A 14,547-nucleotide genomic window follows, 5' to 3' on the forward strand; every position below is an offset into this window, starting at 1 on the left:
GTGTTATTGTATTTGTGTCTTCAATTAAACTTTGTGGCGTCTGACTTCCGTTCATGCCTCTGCTGAATAAGAAAGGAGGGTGTGACGTTGACCAGACTGCACTGCCCCTGATATTTGTGAGCTCATCCTTTATATTCAGTGGTTTCTCGCCCTTTGATGGACTGCAGTGTAGCGGATATCACGTTGGCCTCACACGCAAAAGGTCCCCGGTGGATCCGTTTTCTCTCAGTCAATGTTATCCATTTATTGAAGTGAAATAAAGAGCAATTAATGAATAAGGGAGCCCTTTTGCCAGGAGAATAAATAGCAAATAAAAACAGCAAATGCTGGAAATCTCAGCAGGTCAGGCAGCATTTGCCGAGAGACTAAACTCGCCTCCGATTGTTCATCCACAGAAAGTTTAAACATAATGTTTCTGCCCGGGATTGAACCAAGGACCTTTTGCTTGGAAAGCAAACGTGATAACCACAACACAAGTTTCAACAGCAAGTTTCAACAGCTGGGGCGGAGCCAACAGGCGCCTGGCTGCAATGAGTGATAAAAACCTGCGTTGGGCAGAAGCCTGGCTAGCTCAGTCGGTAGAGTATGAGACTTTTAATCTCAGGGTCGTGGGTCCGAGCCCCACGTTGGGTGATTACATTTATTTTAATTTAATGCAGCGTTCATGGAAAAACATCATTAATTAACCCACAATCTACTTTTGCACAATTAAAGAAATGCCAACTGAAGGAACTCCATAATTCAAGTCTGTGAGATACTCAATCATGATTTCAATCATTATTAATCCACCCACAATATTTGACATACGTCAAGGATCCCACATTTTCCAAGCCCAGCCAGCTCAGTCGGTAGAGCATGAGACTTTTAATCTGAGGGTTGTGGGTTCAGGGTTGGGCAAATAAGTTTTGTTCAACTTTTATGTTGCTTTCACGCGAATACATAATTAATTAACTGATCAATTGGAGAGGCTGGTTCCGTTTCCTTTGGAACAGAGTATTTGTCCTCCAGGATCGATAGTTTCCTTGCTGAATCACAATAACCAGACCCTATATCTCCCTCTGGATGTTCGGGCGTCTCTCGTACATTCCCAGTTGTGTGATCGCCCCTTTTCTGTTCTCCAATTCAATCCATATGGCCTCATCCAAAAATCTGTCTATCTCCACCTGAAATATATTCAATGACCCAGCCTCCACAGCTCTCTGGGGCAGAGAGTTCCAAAGATTCACCACCATCTGATAGAAGAAATTCCTCCTCATCTCCGTTTTAAATGGGCGACCCTTAAACCTTCAGGGAATAAGGGGTTATGGGGATCAGCTATGATCGTATTGAATGGTGGAGCAGGCTCGAGGCACCATGTGGCCTACTCCTGCTCCGACTTCTTATGTTCTTATGACCCCTTATTCTGAAACTGTGCCCCCAAGTTCTAGATTCCCCCACAAGGGGAAACATAGAAACATAGAAAATAGGTGCAGTCGTAGGCCATTCGACCCCTCGAGCCTGCTCCACCATTTAATAAGATCATGGCTGATCCGATCATGGACTCAGCTCCACTTCCCCGCCCGCTGCCCATAACCCCTTAACCCGTTATTGTTTAAGAAACTGTCTATTTCTGTCCGAAATATATTCAATGTCCCAGCTTCCACAGCTCTCTGGGACAGTGAATTACACAGATTTACAACCCTCTGAGAGAAGAAATTCCTCCTCATCTCAGTTTTAAATGGGTGGCCCCTTATTCGAAGATCATGCCCTTAGTTCTAGTCTCCCCCATCGGTGGAAACATCCTCTTTGCATCCACTGTTAGTGAAAATAAATTCACAAAGACTCTGGGAAGGTAAGAGAGACAACTTTATAGCAAACAGAGCTCTGGGAGAAGAGTTGAGATCCAGCAATCTCCCCGAGTGCCTTGTGCCGCAGGGTTCTAAGCAGTTTACTGGGGGCGGAATACAATCATTTAAATTCATTTACAAACAACCAAGCGATCCATATGGCAACGCAATTCATTTACATTAAATTTTTTTGTCCTCGTGAAACCTGACAGCATGGTGCGAGTTTGCGACCCTTCCTCTTTATCTTCTTTTGTGGTTAGTTATTCTGTTGCAAAGCTTTCGATGAAACAGTGGCCTGCACCTGGCCAGGAGTCACTTGTTGCTGCAGAGATCATATCAGGGACAGCAGATAGGCTTCTTGGTACAAAGTTCATTTCGTGGTGGCTTACCCCATCATGCTTTGCTTTGTCTGAAAATCCACTCCAACACCGTCATTCTTTTCTCATAAAACGAGCTCCTGAAGTATCGGCCAGCTGTGTAGGTTAAAGCTCTGATTATATTCCTAAGATTACTTTAACCACAACGTTTCTATAGTGTAGCGGTTATCACACTCACGTCACACGTGAAAAGTCCCTAGTTCAAGCCCAGGCGGAAACATTATTTTGGAGGCTATTTTTGCTGTAAATAAATTGAACAAAAGTCGCCCAAGGTTCCTTGTCGCATGAGCAGTGAATATTTTAAACCATTCTCCTAAACACAGAGTGCATAAAGTCATATAGGGGAGAAAACTTCATCAATGATTCAAGCTCCTTAAATGATTAACATTAGAACAGAAGAAATAGGAACAGTAGTCGGCCATTCGGCCTCTCGATCCTGCTCTGCCATTCAATAAGATCATGGCTGATCTGACCATGGACTCTGAGTTAAGGGACTCGGGGGCCTGTTCTCTCTCCCCTGAGAAGGCTCACTTTCGACAGTCCAGCCTCGAAAAGGCACCACTCTGTGCACAGTACTTGCCGGGTTTGAGTTCTGAGGATGAGTCATCTGCCTAGAGCCACAGGTCGAGGTCATGAATGCTTGGCTCACGGAGATGGCCTTCTGCAATGTGACTATGGTATCCGCTAACAGTAGCTTATGAAGAAGGCCCTCGTGGCCGATTCCGATGACAAAGATTTCCCGCAGTGCTTCGGTGAGGTGGTCACTAAAATCCCACGGTGCCGCCAGCCTCCTGAGGTCTGCAGGATATTTCGTGATCTCCTGGCCTTCGGGCCGTCGGTGTGTATAAAACCGCTGTCTGGCTGTGAGGATGCTCTCTTTGGACTTGAGTTGTTCTTGGATCAGTGTTACAAGCTCCTCGTACATCTTGGTCATTGTCTTCGCTGGTGCCAGCAAGTCCCTGACGAGCCTATAGATGGTGGGCCCACAAAAGGTTAGCAGGATAGCTCTGCACTTATCAGCCAGTGTGACCGGGTTGTCACCTGCCAGATAGTTTTCTGTGAAGAAATGGACAACCCTCTCCACAAAGGCTTCCCAATCATCACCATTGGCGAACTGCTGCAACGTACCAACGTTAGCCATTTTCGTGTGAAGGTCCATAATCGCGTCGCCAATTGTAAGACCTTCAGATGCTCTGATAATGACTCCACGAGACAATGTGTATTGCTTGAACTGTAGTGACCTTAGTCCTTTACTGATACCCACAGAGTGAGGATCACACCTGATGGCTTGCCTTTTATACCAGGCCAGTCACACCTAAACAGGTAAGCAACAAGCCTCCCACTGCAGTGCCCTCTGGTGCACAACTTGTAATAGTAAAAGCAATAACCATGTAGGACACATGACAGGTGTCACTGTGGAACCGTTTCTCTCACTCAAAGTTAGACACATTACCGTGGGCACCACGAGATCTAGGTAGGTAGCCATTGACATTCAGGTTCATATATAAATATATATAAATATATCGACATGTATCATAACTGTTCCCTGGTGGTCAAGGGGTTAAGATCCAGTGCACTCACCTGGTTTTAATCCTCGATCAATTCATCGCATAAAAATAATTGAGGTCTGTGAGACGATTAATAATTGCTGTAATCACCATGAATACCAATACTTTCTGTGATAGACCGAGCTTACAGACTATCTGGCTTCTCCTGCCCTTTGCCAGGCACGTGTTCGTGGTATAATTTATCTAAACTGGTTGAGTTCGTTGATCGCGGGGAGATGGTAGGAGCCTCTGTGGCCCCACTCTGAGGAAGTGAACACGGTGTCTGGGTGATTGGTGACATTTCTGTAAGGGCAGCGGAGGAGAAGGATTGAGAACTTTCAGTGTGGGACAGAAGTAGTTTAAGGTGAGCCAACACAATGCCGATCAGCACAGAGCGAGCTCACTGGTCATTGTTCTTTTGGATATTGTTCTTCCAGAATTAATATTTCCTTTGCTGTGTCGAAATAACCAAACCCTTGCTCCAAGGCCTGTCTCACTGTTTCCCCGGTGCCAGGCACAGATGCGCCTGCTGCCCTCGTTTATTGCATGTGACAGGACACAAAAGTTCAAAATCAACCTGCAGGTGGCCACACACAGCACTGAATAGTCAGGGTGGCCGAGCTGTGTAAGCTGATGTGTTCACGTCACTGTTTTCCTCTGGAGATGTGGGTTCATGTCCTATTTAATCATTAAGCGAAACCCATTTGTTTTGTCATCACCAACTCCTTAAAAGTGCGATTCAGCAGTCCACCTGCTCGCTGAACATTTCCGTCTGACCTGGTGCTGAAGTTTGTTCATTCTTCTGTCGACCATCAATCATATATTTTGCTCTGAGCATGTGAGGAACTTTAATCCCTATCTCATTGGATTTAATTTTGGTAATCTGGTGCTGAAAGTGGAGATGATTCCGCAGTGTAACGGTTAACACGTTCGCCTCACACGCAAAAGCACCTCGGGGGGAAATATTTTCTGGCGCTTTCTCATGCATGTTCAGAGGTGAGTTTGTTCTTCTGTGAAAGATCAAGAGATGATAAGAACGTAAGAGTTATGAACAGGAGTCAGGTATTCGGCCCATATTCAAGTTTTCAATATCTTTCCGCCCCGTTTTGGACCGGGGACCTTTCGTGTGTGAGGCGAATGTGATAACAACGACACGACAGAAACACTGTGGTCGAATTGATCTGAGGTTAAAACCGCAGATCGAACCTACACAGCTAGCCGAGAATTCAGGAACTTGTTTTAAGAGGATAGAATAAGGGTGCTATATTTAGGAAGGCTGTAAGTGCCTTTTCCACGCCTCGGGAAGCTTTTCCACGCTCAGGAACCTACTATCAGCAAGGGCAGACATCGATGACGAGGTCCAACACCGCCTCCAGTGTGCCAGCACAGCCTTCGATCACCTGAGGAGGAGAGTGTTTGAAGACCAGGACCTCAAATCTGGCATCCGGCTTATGGTCTACAGGGCGGTGGTGATACCTGCCCCGCAGTATGGCTCCGAGACATGGACTATATACAGCAGACATCTTAAATCACTGGAGAAATACCACCAGGGAAGTCTACGCAAGATCCTGCAAATCCCCTGGGAGGACAGATGCACCAACATCAGTGTTCTCGCTTAGGCCAACATCACCAGCATTGAAGCACTGACCACACTCGACAAGCTCCGCTGGGCAGGCCACTTTGTCCACATGCCCAACATGAGACTCCCGAAGCAAGCGCTCTACTCAGAACTCCGACACGGTAAGCGAGCCACAGGTGGCCAAATGAAACATTTCGGGGACACCCTCAAAGCTTCCCTGCTAAAATGCTACATCCCCACTGGCACCTGGGAGTCCTTGTTCCTCGGGTTGAGTTGCCTGTGCTGCGTGATCCGTGCCGGATCGATCATCCTCAGCCACGTGGTATGTCACAGCACGTTTGAACAATCACTCGAGGTACCCCATCGTTGTGCAGCCTTTGCACACGTAGTGTTTGAATCGACATTGATGGGCCCGAGGATTACGCCCGCAGCACCAACACGTTGCTAATAAATTCACATTCATCCCCGATGGCGCACTCTGAGTCATCACAGGTCTTGCAGCCAGAGACGTGTAGACCCTGCCATATGCAGTTCGGCCTGCTAGCGACATCATTTTATGCACACTACTTGCCGGTGAGCTTCGATGTTCAGAAGATATCTGTTTGGTGTTATCGTCCATGGCCATGCATGCCTGGGCGATCGCGATGGCCCTGCTCAGGTCTCGGTTTTCAGCAGCCAGCAGCTTTAAAAGAATGACCTCGTGGCTGATGTCCAGCACGTAAAAGTCCCACAGCATTTGCCCCAACGCAGCAAGGTCCCGCGAGGTGTCTCAGGTCGGTGACATAATCCGCCATGTCCTGGTCCCCGGAGCGATGGTGCGTGTAAAATCGATAACTGGTCATGAGGATACTCTCCTTCGGCTTGAGGTAGTCCCAAACCAGTGTGCACAACTCTGAATATTCCTTCTCCGTTGGTTTTGTCGGTGTGAGCAGATTCTTGATGAGGCTGTATATTTTAGGCCCACAGACTGTGTGGAGAACCACCCTGTGCTTGACCACCTTAGTGTCTCCTTCCAGGTCGTTGGCCACAAAGTACTGGTCGAGCTGCTCGACGAAGTCTTGCCAATCATCATCCTCTACGGATCTCTCTAATATTCCAACGGCAGCCACGGTTGCGTGAAAGTTCGTATTCTGTTACTCGTCGCCAATTGTTGTGTAGAGAAGAACTCCCCGAGGCTGAGTACTGTGAGCTAAACTTAGTGTGACCTTAGTCTTCTTTATTACAACTCCAGAGTGCCTGAACAACATGGCAGCCTACCTTTTATACTGGCCCTGCACGTGTGGGCAGGTGACCATTAGGACTCCAACAGTCGCGCCCTCTGGTGGCAAGTATCACATAGTTACATAATTCAAATAATTGTTATCGTTCAGAATTTATAATTCCAATGAATGCCTGAATCATCCGAAAGGAGCCTGGTTTGTAGGACAAGGCTACATGTAAGGAAGGAGTGTAGTTAGATGACAAGGGAAGTGATTTTCTGATTATAAGTTTGGAGAATACAAAGAGTAAATGCTGGAAACACTGAGCAGGTCTTGCAGCATCGGTGGAGAGAGAAACAGAGTTAACGTTTCAGGTTAATGACCTTCCATCAGAAGTTGGGCACTTGTGTTAGATAATACTATTAAAAATTTAAATTGTCACGTAGCAGGGGTAAGGAAAAGATATAAAATGTGGCATTTGGAACAGATAGTTTAGAATTCGATTAATGTTTGATCAATGGGTACACCGATCTGGGAACTGTAACGTGTTTGAGTTCTTCGGCTAACATTCGCAAGGTTTGGGTGTAAGTACTGTTGTTAAGTGTATGTTTAACTATTGTCTGCTTAATAACTCTGACATTAAATGTTGCGGACCCTATTACTGCACTATGCGTCTTCCAGCTCTGTTTGGAGCACCGATCCCTTCAATCCGTCGCATACAGGGACAGTTGGATTCACCGTTTCTTTGTTTGGTGAAATTTCAAAAATTGAAAGCGGGGCACATCAACCTGGTCACCTACTCACTGCTCCCGTTATATGTAAGCCCAGTTACTGTTTGAAGCTTGAATCCAGGTACAAGCAGAACTCATTCATAGAATGTCCAATTCCATGAGGCACCTGATTATTTGCACCGAACTCCTTCGCAAAGAGTTGCAGTTCATGTGGGGTGATTTGGGCACATCTTTCCCCACACTCCAACACTTCAAACGCAACTCAACGGCTGCAAAGCGCTTTGGGGCGTCATGAGTTCCTGAAAGGTGTTGTCGAAATGCAAGTCCTTCTTTGCAAAAATTCGATGCAAGTTTAAAATTCGTGGGTAAATTGAGGCTCGTTCAGGATTTGAAACCGGGACTTCTCGCAAATTTCAAGTAACAACCCTAAAGCGAGAATCATACCCCTAGACCAACGAGCCAACTACTTGACAACTGTGGAGCTCAGGTGTAACCATTATTGAAGCATGTTTAGTGTGTTGCTATTCTTGATCGGAGGAGCACATGGGACGGAATCAGTGACTTTGCTTTTTCGACCTGTCTTCTGAAGCACCGCACGGTCCCACTCCGACAGTCAATGAACTGTTGGGACGTTAGTGTATCCAGGCTGCGAGTGGCCAACAGGCGCCTGGCTGCAATGAGCGATAACATCTAGCGTTCGCCAGAAGCCCCGCGTGCTCAGTCGGCAGAACATGAGACTCTTAATTACAGCGTCGTGGGTTTGTGCCCCATGTTGGGCGATTGCATTTCTTTTAATTTAATGTTGCTTTCATGGAAAATCATCATTAATTAACCCACAATCTTCATTTGCACAATTAAAGAAATGCTAACTGAAGGAACTCCAGCATTGAATCATTTCTTCTGTGCTCTGCAAGTGAACTCTGAAACCATAAACCATTTTACACACTGTGCATTCGGGGTCTGGGTCCAAACTGTTCATTGCTGGTAACATCAACAGGAGACTGGGGAAACAGTGAGACTGACTTTGGAGCAAGGGTCTGGTTATTGTGAAGCACCAAAGAAAATAGCAATTCTGGAACAATGACATCGAAACGAAATGTGCGCTGACACCCAAAAAGACGTGTTAATGCTGCATCCCTTTCTGCAAAAAATTCCTTTCACAAATATTTCAATGACCGAAACGGCACAAATCAAAAATGTTCCTTTCAAAGTCAATAAACACCCGAATTTCCGCACCGCGCGAATCTCCTGAATCAGATGACTCTAGTTTTGCCTACTCAATCCATGTCCCTTTGCAATGTTGTGCTCCCACAAACACAATGAAATGTGCCACTAACTTATCGAATCATGGAATGGTTACTGCATGGAAGGCCATTCGGCCAATCGAGCCCGTGCAGACTCTCAGCGAGTCCCACTCCCCCGCCCTTACCCCGTCGCCCTGCAATTGGTTTTCCTTCAGACACTTATCCAACTCCCGTCTGAAAGATAACATTGAGCCTTCCTCCACCGCCCTTTTAAGCCGTGCATTCCAGTTCCTAAACACTCGCTGCGAAATGGCCATCTCCTGTTCCTATGTGTAAAGTCTGGGAAACACGAGATCAATTCCTGCCACACTCACAGCCTTCCGAAATATAGCACACTCATTCTATTCTCGTAAAACAAACTCCTGAAGTATCAGCCAGCTGTGTAGGTTAAAGCTCTGGTTATATTCCTGAGATTACTTGAACCATAGCGTTTCTGTAGTGTAGCGGTTATCACGTTCGTATCACACGCGAAAGGTCCCCGGTTCGATCCCAGGCAAAAACATTATTTTGGAGACTGTTTTTGCCGTGAAATAAATTGAACAAAAGTCACCCCAGGTTCCTTGTCGCATGAGCACTGAACATTTTAAACCAGTCTCCTAAATGCAGAGTGTGTAAAGTCAGATAAGGGAGAAAATTTCATCAATGATTCAAAATCCTTGAATGATTAAAGTTCAGTTATTGAAGTTTCCACTGACCCTCAGTAACAATTCTACAAAACAACGCTGTCGGTTAATGAATCGGGAATAAAACAAATAATCTTCACCAATCCCCATCCACCGACACAGAGTTTAATTCGTTGCATGTCATTATTTTAAAGATTTTGAATGAAAGAGTTACTTTCTGAATCCGGGCTCCCTCTGTGAACGCCGCACCACTGAACCAGCAGGAAACACATTAAAGAGTTTACCACAATTGCTGTCATTTCTTAAGCTTTTGTCATGTGTTTTTTCAGCTTTTCGTCCGTTTCAGCTCCTGACTGCGGATATTGCTGTGATTAAACCTGAACACAATGCAATGACTCACAGCCCCTGCCTCGGTTAATACCAGCAGATCTAAGCCGCAATTCAAACCCACAAACATCTTATTAGTTATTCTCTCTTCCCAGTTCCAGAGCTCAGAGGGTTATTGTCCATCCCTGGGATGCAAGCTACCTCGGAACCGGGCCAAAGCTCCCCGTACTCCGAGCACAAGCTGAGAAAAACCACGGGGGAGAGGATATCCTGGTGTGGGGGGCTACAGGACCCTCGGACCCTTAAATAATCTCTCACAGCTCATCTGAAAGCAGCCGGAATGTGCCTGCCTCAGCCGTGAGGTTGCACTTGTTTATTTATAAAAAGAGAAGCAACTATCCTCATTCAGCAGATATAAGGCAAGATATCATCAAAAAGGTTTTTGGACATTTTAAGTGATGTGTTTAATGCTTCAGTCCTTTTTGTGTTTAATTCCACCCCCTCTCTGGCTGTGCCTGCACTGAGCTTACCTCTAGGTAAGGTTGTTCTGAACTTACAAAAGTGGGCACTTACTCCAGCCGAAGTTCGTTTGTAGTAAGTTTTCACTGCCGAAACTTGCAAAACAGGCCTGAGTGGCTGGACACGCCCCCTTTTGAAAACAAATACCTTACCTGAAGCCAACCTCAACTAACTCCGGAGAACTGGAGCAAATTAATATCCGAGAATTGCAATTTCTAACATTCTCCAAAGTAAACTAGTTGCTCCAAAAAACTAGGAGCAACTCCACCCGAAACTTGGGCCCTCAGTGTGGGACAGAATTTGTTTAAGGTGAGCCAACACATTCCCGATCAGCACAGAGGGAGCTCACTGGTCAGCTCTCCTCTGTTGGGGCTGTTGTACCAGAAGTTTCTGTAAGGCAATCAACGGCAACGCCTCGGCGCGAATTCAACGGTGGGCACTCATGCTGATGTCCTACGACTATACCATATAGCACAGACCAGGCACAGACAACTGTGCCGACGCGCTCAGCATGCTACCCCTTCCGACCACGGAAGGGTCTGACGAACAGGACTGTGAGATAGTCATGGCAATCAATGCCTTTGAGTCCACAGGTTCGCTCAAAGCAGCTCACCTTATCAGAGCCTGGACGGCCAGCAACCCCACGTTATCCTTATAAAAAAGATGTGTCCTAACCGGTGACTGGGCAGAGGCTCGTGATGCCTGCCACGAGGAATTAAAACCCTTTCACAGGAGCATGCATGAGCTATCACTACAAGCAGACTGCATGATGTGGGACAGCCGAGTCGTCATGCCTCTGCGAGGCAGAGAGGCATTTGTCCGGTAGCTCCACCGCGAGGACCCGTGGATCGTTCCCATGAAAGCCATAGCCAGGTCCCACGTCTGGTGGCCTAGTATTGACGCGGACTTGGAGCTCTGCGTCCGATGGTGCACTATTTGTGCCCAGCTCAGCAATGCCCCAAGGGAGGCTCCACTGAGCTCCTGGCCCCGGCCTACCAAACCGTGGTTGCGGTGCACGTAGACTATGCGAGCCCATTCATGGGCAAAATGTTCCTCGTAGTAGTAGATGCATTTTCAAAGTGGATCGAATGCACCATTTTAAACTCGAGCACAACCTCCACTACTGTGGAGAACCACACGTGAAAGGTCCCCGGTTTGAACCCGTGTAGAAACGTTATTTTGGAGACTACTTTTGTCGTGAAATAAATTGAACAAATTCGCCCCAGGTGCCTTGTCGCATGAGCACTGAACATTTTAAACCAGTCTCCGAAATACAGAGTGTGTAGTGTCAGAAAGGGGAGAAAACTTCATCAATGATTCAAGCTCCTTAAATGATGAACAAAAGAACAGAAGAAATAGGAACAGGAGTCGGCCATTCGGCCCCTCGATCCTGCTCTGCCATTCAATAAGGTCATGGCTGATCTGACCATGGACATTGAGTTCAGGGACTCGGGGGCCTGTTCTCTCTCCCCTGAGAAGGTTCACGTTCTACAGTCCAGCCTCTAAAAGGCACCACAATGTGTACAGTACTTGCCGGGTTTGAGTCCTGAGGATGAGTCAGCCGCCTAGAGCCGCAGGTCGAGGTCATGAATGCTTGGCTCACGGAGATGGCCTTCTGAAATGTGACTGTGGTATCTGCTGACAGTAGCTTATGAAGAAGGCCCTCGTGGCCGATTCCGATGACAACGATATCCCGCAGTGCTTCGGTGAGGTGGTCACCAAAATCCCACGGTGCCGCCAGCCTCCTGAGGTCTGCAGCATATTTCGTGATCTCCTGCCCTTCGGGCCGTCGGTGTGTATAAAACCGCTGTCTGGCTGTGAGGATGCTCTCTTTGGGCTTGAGTTGTTCTTGGATCAGTGTTACAAGCTCCTCGTACGCCTTGGTCGTTGCCTTCATTGGTGCCAGCAAGTCCGTCACGAGGCCACAGACGGTGGGCCCACAACTGGTTAGCAAGATAGCTCTGCACTTATCAGCCAGTGTGGCCGGGTTGTCACCAGCCAGGTCGTTTGCTGTGAAAAATGGACAAGCCTCTCCACAAAGGCTTCCCAATCATCACCATCAGCAAACTGCTGCAACGTACCAAGGTTAGCCATTTTCGTGTGAAGGTCCGAAATCTCGTCGCCAATGTTATACCTTCAGATGCCCTGATGATGACTCCACGAGGCAATATGTCCTTTATTGATAACCACAGAGTGAGGATCACACCTGATGGCCTGCCTTTTACACTAGGCCAGGCACACCTGTACAGGTAAGCTACAAGTCTCCCACTGCAGTGCCCTCTGGTGCACACCTTGTAATAGTACAAGCAGTAACCATGTAGAACACATGACAGGTGTCACTGTGGAACAATTTCTCTCATTCAAATTTAGACACACTACCGTGGGCACCACGAGGTCTAGGTAGCTAGCCATTGACATTCAGGTTCATATATAAATATATATAAATATATCGACATGTATCGTAACTGTTCTCTGGTTGTCAAGGGGTTAAGACCTGGCGCACTAACCTGGTTTCAATCCTCGATCAATTCATCGCATAAAAATAATTGAAGTGTGTGAGACGATTAATAATTGCAATAATCACCATGAATACCAATACTTTCTGTGATAGACTTAGCTTACAGACTATCTGGCTTCTCCTGCCCTTTGCCGGGCACGTGTTCGGGGTTTAATTCTGTAAACTGGTTGATATGGCTGATCGCGGGGAGACGGTAGGAGCCTCTCTGGCCCCACTGTGAAGATGTGAAAGTGAACACGGTGGCTGGGTGATCCGTGACATTTCTGTAAAAGGCAGCGGAGGAGAAGGATTGAGAACTTTCAGTGTGGGACAGAAGTTGTTGAAGGTGAGCCAACACATTCCCGATCAGCACAGAGGGAGCTCACTGGTCAGCTCCTCGCTGTGGGGGCTGTTATACAAGAGGTTTCTGTAGTATAGTGGTTATCACGTTTGCTTTACACGCAAAAGGTACCTGGTTCGATTCTGAGTGGAAGCATTATGTTTAACTTGCTGTGGATGAACAATCGGAGGCGAGTTGAGTCTCCCTGCAAATGCTGCCTGACCTGCTGAGATTTCCAGCATTTGCTGTTTTTATTTGCTATTTATTCTCCTGGCAAAAGGGCTCCCTTATTCCTTAATTGCTTTTTATTTCACTTTAATAAATCGATAACTTTGAGTGAGAGAAAACGGATCCACCGAGGACCTTTCGCGTGTGAGGCCAACGTGATATCCGCTGCACTGCAGCCCATCAAAGGGCGCGAACCCAATGAATACAAAGGATGAGCTGACAAATATCAGGAGCAGTGCAGTCTGGTCAACGTCAAACCCTCCTTTCTTATTTGCCAGTGGCATGAACGGGAGTCAGACGTCACAAAGTTAAATTAAAGACACAAATACAAGGAACACTTCCAAATCTTTTCAGTGTAAAATTCTTTCACTTTATTTGAAATCCTACTGCCTTGAATCTGAAAATACGCAGAGTGGGATTTTATCTTCACTACTGATTGTATTTTGTGTGCACGGTAGGAATAACCGGTGCTGTTAAATTTGATAAACGTTGCCCCAGATACGTGGTGTCATCGGCAATGAAGACTTTGAACCAGAAAGCTAAAATACAGTGAGTAAAATGGGATATGGTTTTCGAATAAAGATGCAAAGCACAGGACAAATGATTGAAGTATGGAGTGTCCCTGAGTTAGCATTTGTTTGATTGTGTAAAAGAAGGTGAGGGGTTAATTAATGATGCTTTCCTGTGAAAGCAAGAGAAAAGTTTCGAACAAACCATCCGGTGACATTCAGGTGAGCGCTGCTTGTGATACCTGGTGGGAATGGGCGAGGATTTTAAAGCCCCTTGTATTGCAGAACCGTCATATAGACGAACATCCCTTAACTGCTGCGTAGACCTTGTGGTGCAACGGTCGTGCGCCTGACGTTAGATTAAAGGGTTACGTTTTCAAATCATGTCGGGGTCACTGTTCTTTTAGCAATTGCTGTTTCAAAATAACCAGACACTTGCTGCAATGTCTGTCTCACTGGTCAGTCGTGGTAAGGTTGGGGACAACATCAAACAAGAAAGAAGGGATGTGTGCAGTGGTGGTACAGCAGTTATCATGGGTGACTTTAATCTACAAAGTGTTTGGGCTAACCACATGGCAGTAATGTGGTGGAGGAGGATTTCATGGAGTGTATTATGGATGGTTTTCTCAACCAAGAAGGGAGCTGGCCATCCTTGACTGGCTGATGTGTAATGAGAAGGAACTAATTAGCAATCTTGTTTTGCGAGGCCCCTTTGGGAAGAGTAACATAATATGCTGGAATTCTTCATTAAAATGGAGAGTGTCACAGTTAATTCAGAAACTTGGGTCCTGAACTTAAGGAAAGGTAATTTTGACGGTATGAGGTGTGAATTGGCTAGAATAGACTGGCCAATGATACTTGAAGGGTTGACGGTGGATCGGCAATGGCAAACATTTAAAGATCACACGGGTGACGTCAGCAATTGCACATCCCTGTCTGGA

General features: G+C 46.5%; 1 non-coding gene across 1 annotated transcript; it reads left to right on the plus strand.

The window, feature by feature from the left end:
* The first annotated feature begins 560 nt into the window (after positions 1 to 560).
* trnak-uuu (transfer RNA lysine (anticodon UUU)) lies at positions 561 to 633 on the plus strand. Its single transcript has one exon. It is a non-coding gene; the product is annotated as a tRNA-Lys (tRNA).
* Positions 634 to 14,547: the final 13,914 nt, after the last annotated feature.

The sequence above is a fragment of the Pristiophorus japonicus genome, chromosome 25 (assembly GCF_044704955.1).
Source record: "Pristiophorus japonicus isolate sPriJap1 chromosome 25, sPriJap1.hap1, whole genome shotgun sequence".
NCBI classification, from domain to species: domain Eukaryota; kingdom Metazoa; phylum Chordata; class Chondrichthyes; family Pristiophoridae; genus Pristiophorus; species Pristiophorus japonicus.